Source organism: Pseudophryne corroboree, chromosome 2 (assembly GCF_028390025.1).
Source record: "Pseudophryne corroboree isolate aPseCor3 chromosome 2, aPseCor3.hap2, whole genome shotgun sequence".
In the NCBI taxonomy this organism is placed as follows: Eukaryota; Metazoa; Chordata; class Amphibia; order Anura; family Myobatrachidae; genus Pseudophryne; species Pseudophryne corroboree.
In genome coordinates this window covers 958,783,889-958,790,822 of record NC_086445.1, presented here as the reverse complement: position 1 = coordinate 958,790,822, position 6,934 = coordinate 958,783,889, and positions in this window count along the sequence as shown.

Genomic DNA, 6,934 nt, shown 5'->3' with positions numbered 1-6,934 from the left:
GTTCGGCCAGCCACTCCCCCGTTTCCCCAGGCACGCCTGCATTTGTATCTGCCACGCCTGCATTTTTCAGCACACTCGCGGAAAACAGTCAGTTACCTCGCAGAAACGCCCCTTTCCTGTCAATCACTCACCGATCAGCAGTGCGACTGAAAAGCGTCGCTAGATCTTGTGTGAAACTGCATCAGCTTTTGAGAAAGTACATCGCGCATGCGCACTGCGCGCCATATGTATGCGCAGAAGTGCCGATTTTTAGCCTGATCGCTGCGCTGCGAACAACGGCAGCTAGCGATCAACTCGGAATGACCCCCCTAGTTGGGAATCACTTTGTAAGAGGCCGGCAAATTAGGATAGAGAAGACTTTAACTCTATGTCCAATATAAAAATAAAAAATAGAAAATCCTGAAGAATTGGTATCCAAATAAGTGTTTAACCAGTTTTGTTAAGAGTACCGTTTGTTTGTGGCTGCATGTTTGATGGGTGTGTCACTCTCATGCATTTTTCTGTGTATTAACAGGACTCGACGTACACAAAATATGTGCCATACACCCAATCATTGTGTGCCGGCCCTATCACCTCTATCTCACACCTTCAGACGGCCTTGCTCACATACAGTATGCAGGTGAGAAAAGCTAGATGATTTATTTTGCTCCCGGACTCTATTATCTCAGACCCCAAGATATTTACATATATTTTTATCTTGGGGGAGTTTGATGATAAACTGTGGGCTAGATCATAGATCACTGGTTCCCAAATTACATGACCAGCATATTTACAGACTTGGGCACTTGCTGCCTGTAGCCTTAAAGAGGCAATGCACAGCCATTTACATAGGCAATCTAACTTCTTGTGTTCTGTCCCACCCCATGACCACAACTTCACCTCCTGCTCCTCTACGCAGCTTCCTCCAACCAGGCTGCACCTCCTCATCCTTTGCACAGCTTCCTACGACCAGGCTGCACCCCTTCCTCCTCTGCAAAGCTCCATGTGAGCAGACTTCAAACCCCCCCTTCCTCTGTACAGCTTTATGTGACCAGACTGCACCATCTCCTTTTCTGCGCATCATCCCCTGACCAGGATGCATCTCATCCTCCTTTGCACAGATTCCTGTGAGAAGGCTACACTTTCTCCTCCTATGTGAAGCTCCCTGTGGCCAGGCTGCACCACCTCCTCCTCTGCACAGCTTCCAGAGATTAGCTTGCACCTCCTCCTACTCTGCATAGCTTTCTGAGACCAGGCCGCACCTGCTCCTCCTCTGCACAGCTTACAGAGACCAGGCAGCACTTACTCCTCCTCTCTACAGCTTCTTGTTAACAGACTGCACCTCCTCCTCCTCTGCGCAGCTTTCTATTTTAGAAAACAGTGTGCTCCTGCACTCCCCACTGTGCATATATGCCAGGCACAAGAACCTAGGGAGGTCTGTCTTCCAGTGTAATGTACAGTATTACTGCACATATACTGCAGCCATTTTGTAGATCCTTAGTGCAGTAAGACCGTGAGAAGAAGTGCGTGGTTGATACACAAGTCTCCTACTTTGTTCCAGAGAGACCTGCAATATAAAGCTGTTCCGGCATCTCTGCACCGCTACCCATTAGCAACAAACAAGCACCAGCTGATAAGCTGTATAGAACCTTACTTCGCTTTACAGCTTCATCACCACTGTGTATGCAACAGTGAGTATGGCTGTACCTGTTAGACTTTTATAAACCAACAACACAGGTGAAGTAAATGGGCTGTTCATAGTTTGAGTCATCCGCTTGTTTGTGTCTACACAACAAGACCTGCATGCACATCATTCCCTACAAACTACAATATGTAAGTAGTGTCCCCACTCCCCTCTGTTCCACCGCTGAATTTATTCAACCCCTCCCCATGTGTGTCTGCTCCCTCACTCTCCATCTATCACCATATTTTTACTATTTATCTGACTTGAATTCCCTGTCCAACCTGTCTCCAACCTGTATTTGCACTTTTCACTGTCTAAGGACATTCCTCGCCTAGGGCTGTCAAAGGTTTGGGGCCCCTGGATGGCGACTCTGGGTACCGCTCAGATAGGGCAGCTCAGCATGCAGCCAGGAGTAGGGGAGCAGACAGTGGGCAGTGGTGAGCGGTGGAGGTTTAGGGCACCAGTCACCTTGACAGTGTTTTTATCTTTGTCAATCGAGGTGAGGCGTGGCCTCATGGTGCATCCCCAAATCATCACTCTTGGGGGTGATGGAGGCGCTGGGCTGCCTCTCTTTCCCAGCAATATGAATAGATACCATGCTAATGCACACAGCATCTATTCACCACCAGTGAGTTCTAAACCGCAACTTTTCCCACCCATGGGACACTGCGGCCCGCGAGTAGGCAAGGCAGAGGGCAGGCTGTTTTAACAGAGCACCGCCATAAGGGCAGGATGCATTTTGCCATATTAAAATTGGGCAGGGCACAGCGACTTGCTGAACCTGGCAGGAAGACTAGCTCTAGATACCGCAATCGGAGCTCAGCTCCGAACGGGCAGCTCAGCATGCAGCCGACAGAGAGGAGGCGGACAGTGGGCAGCAGGCAGCAGCTAACTTGGCCGCTGGACTCTGGAGGCTGCTGCACATGCCCAGCTGCATCAGCTCCTCCTCCCATGGGGGAGGAGTCCAGCAGGCTGCACTGACTGCCTGTAGCCTGCCAGCCACCAAGCACAGGCATGAACAGCATGTATGAATGAGTGGAGCTGAGCTGACTGGTGTGAGGGGTGCTGTGTGCTGGCCTGGTGAGGGGTGATTGGTGTTGCTGGCACAACTGGTGTGATCTGTGCTGCTGGGAGAGGGGTTCTGTATGAGAGGTCCTGTACTGGGTGAGGGGTGCTGGATCAGGACTGCTGTGGTTGAGGAGTGATGGGTGTTGATGGCTGCTGCTGTGATCTGTGCTGCTGGGTGATGAATGCTGTGTTGGGAGAAGGGTGCTGGGTCAAAGCCAGAACTAGCGGCAGTGCTAGGGGGCACAAGTCAAAATCTTGCCTAGGGCATTAAATTGGTTATGGCAGGCCTGCCATCAGGTGCTGTGGGCAAAGTAGTCTCGGGCCCGGCCTCTCTAACAGAGAGGAGAGGACCCGAGTCACTCATGCCGCCATCCGCCCACCGCTCTGCTCCACCCCCTTTTTGTACCCGAGATCTGACTCTGTCACAGGAGGGAGAGAGGACTCTGCAAGCATCAATTGTAAGAAATATAATAGAGCTTCTAAAAGAGCGCTAAAACAAAGATATACAGTTCAATTAAATTATAATCAATTTATTTAAATACACTCCACATGGAGCACAGTTAAAATAGTATTCATAAAATGTGCAATTACTTCAATCCCGTGCCCTTATCTCCAAATAAACGTCCATTAAAACTTTCCTAAGTAGCAATCCGTAGGTCTACTTGTGACCAAATTATATCAACAGTTTATTGTGTGGACACAATAGTCCCTTTAGAGTAAATTTCCGCAGTCTCTGTGGTACTACTCAGATATCTGTCCAAAAACGGGGGAGAGCGCTGTGTACTGCAGTATGCTACGACCCCTTTGATCTTTCCCAGCCGTAGTATGAGATGCTGGATACTCACGGCCGTCGCGGCTCCTGTTACACGGGGAGCGGACCTCCTTAGCCAGGTCCCGCTTCAGCTGTATCCCTGGTCAAACGGCCCCCCGCAAGGTCACAAGATGAACAGGAGAAACTACGGGCAACGGGATCAAAACAAAAGTGCCCTCCTTACGCGTTTCTCAGCCAATGGGGCAAGCGGTTTCGTCAGAGGAATATCATAGCTGCAGTGTCGGATCATTTTTTATAGCAGGACTAGCCAATCATTGTGCTGATTACCTTAATTGCACTCAGTTGTTGAACTATGCATGTGTGGCTTGTTAATCTGTCCACCCAACACATACAATTGTCACTATTAAGAACAAGCAAACATTTATCCATTGCAACATTTCTTGACAATCATTAACATTTAATAATAGTTTTTAATAGTTCTTTTCAATTGTAAGCGTCACTCCCAAAATGGCCGCCGCCTAATAGGAGACAGTTATTAAAGATACTAGAGGAGGCTCCTCTAGTATCTTTAATAACTATCTCATCTCAGGCGGCGGCCATTTTGGAAGGGACGTTTTCAATTGAAGAATGCAGTTTCCTCTCCCCCATCCTGTGACAGTGTCAGAACTCGGGCATGAAAAGGAGGTGGAGCTACCAGAATGGAGGAGGTGGGACTATGCAGGACCAGGCTGTCTGGCTGTCTGCCACAACAGGGAGAGTGAGTAAGAGAGAATGTGTCTGTGTGTGTGTGTGTGTGTGTGTGTGTGTGTGTGTGTGTGTGTTTGTGGGGGGGGGGCTATGTGTGTATCTGTGTCTGTATGTGTGTGTGTGTGTGTGTGTGTGTGTGTATGTGTGTATCTGTGTGTGTGTGCCTGTGTGTGTGGTCATTATGTGTAATCTGTGCGATGATTGCTGCGACGAATGACATGGTAATGACGTCAGATACCCGCCCAGAGACACCTCATATACCCTTTACAATTATGTGATTGATGACACCTGTGCTAATAGGTAAATTGCTTATAGCAAACCGTCCACAAAAACAATAAAAACATATATATACATATGTTTTTATTGTTTTTCTGGAAGACCGGAGAAGTCAGCCAGCCTTGACGGATTTTTAATGAAGAAGCTTAAGTGAGCATAGCAGGTGGAGATCCGCCTCTGTATAGATGTATGTGGGACTCTCACTTAGCGGAGTGGGCTGGCAAGATCCAAACCTCTCTGGGCCCGTTTGGCACACCACAGACTTTGTGACTAAGCCACACCATGCCTCCTTCCACACACTCCTTCACAAAATATTGTGTCATATGCGCATCAGCAGAAGTACATTGCATGGATAGCCTGGACACTGGCGCTGGTATTGCATGCAGCATTGGTACGGACTCAGATGCTAACAGGGAAAAAAAAACGCAAAACACTGAGGACCAGTATGAGTCAGCAGCACCATGCATTGCACAATGCATCATTGCGCCTAATCTGCGACTTTTTACCAATTCACCTGCAACAAAAATCCTAATCCTAAATGCCTAGGACACTATAAGCGACTTTTTGTATGCGGCAAAAAAGGAAATGAGTCGCTAAATTCAGGAAAAAATACATCCAGAAATCAGTTCCCATGATGTCGCACCACGTGTCTCATACCGGGATCAGTACGAAATCCCGCCGGACGGGATCCCGACGGTCGGAATCCCGACACCGGAATCCCGACCGGCACAATCCCGACAGGGGGGCGAGCGCAATGCAGCCCCTTGCGGGCTTGCTGGCCTCACCATGCTGCAGGCACGGTGCCTTGCTACGCTCGGCACACTAATTTATTCTTTCTCAATGGGTGTCGTGGACACCAACAGAGGGAGAATATGTCGGGAGTATGCCGGTCGGGATTCCGGTGTCAGTATTCTGACCGCCGGGATTCCGTCCGGCGGGATCTTGACCGCATCCCCTCATACCATATAGTGCATAAAGGATTGGTGTACAAGGACACATCTATAACTACTGGAAGTCACGTAAAGATGTATATTTTATGTTTTGGAATATTTCATAGTGTTATGCATATGTGTACACATTGTGCAAAGTTGAGCAAGACTACATCTATATTTCTTTTACAATACTACAAAAGAAATGCTTATCTAGTCTGATAAGGTGCCACTGCGAATGCAACACAATTTTCTTATGATGCCGGTTGCAGTAACGATTTATTTGCAAAGTTATTGACAGTCAGGGAGGGCTTGTGTGCGGTATTGGAGAGCGGCAACTCAAATGCAGACGTGTAGCGACCGTTTTTGGGGTGTGTCAGCTTGCAACTGCAATCCCGTATAAAGTAGAAATGTCTCCGATATCTTACTTCCAACAGCCATGCTGCAAGAGTATAGGGTTATTCAGATGGTCGATGATAGTGCGATTTGCGACCGATGGTTGCTTCTTTGGGCACAAGCGCGGATATGAGATGCTGCCAGTGGGTGTCTCAATACAAAACTCAGCAACCGTGACATTTGTATATTTTCACACTCCTGCTGTGTACCGTTGTGTACGGTCATATATAAACCAGCCAAATGGTGTTAAAAGGGCTGGATAACTAGCGTTAGATTGCATTAGTAGAACACTGCCCCTGGTTACAAGTACTCTTTAAGACAAAACTATTTTCCCATATTTAGGGCATTATACTTTAAAGAAAGTGGTTGGCAAGCCCTGTCCTTGCCTACGTAGAGACTTATCATCTGCAGATTTACAGAGGGTGCACAGAGCTGAGCTTCCCCCCATTCATAACTGTATTATCTATGCGCAAAATCAATACAAGTGGAACTCTCAGTCGCTGCAGACCTAAGAAGTAGATGATTAACATTCGGGAACGAGATGCATTGTTTCAGTGACCAGACCTTGCCACCCGCCTCAAGTGGACTAGAATTGTTTATGAGCTCTACTCATCTAGATAGCCAGGATATTAAGAAAAAAATCCATTCATCGATTTATGACATTCAGCTCACTGAAATGATTGATTTTCTATTATAATATTATTAGACAGACAGCAAAAAAGACAATTTAAAATGCATTAAAAAATTAAATCAAAAGTCTTAGTTGCTTAACTTCAAAACATATGCACTAGGTTCAAAGTGCTTCTGTTTAATTAGATAGTTACAAAAAAGTATTCATTAAGAGATTGGAGCAAACTTTACCCAGAATAATTTTGATAAAAGCAAAAAACTTAATCTATGCATATCATTAGAAGACCTGTTTTGGTGGCAGGGGCGTTTAAAGACATATGGGCTGATTCTGTGTCGCACTTTAAGTGGTTGTATTTGGGGGCATCTGCAGAAGCCTGATTTACTACTTTATGCTTATGCGAGATTCCGTTTAATTAATGCAGGGGATCGTGTGTGTGCAAGCATAAACCAGTG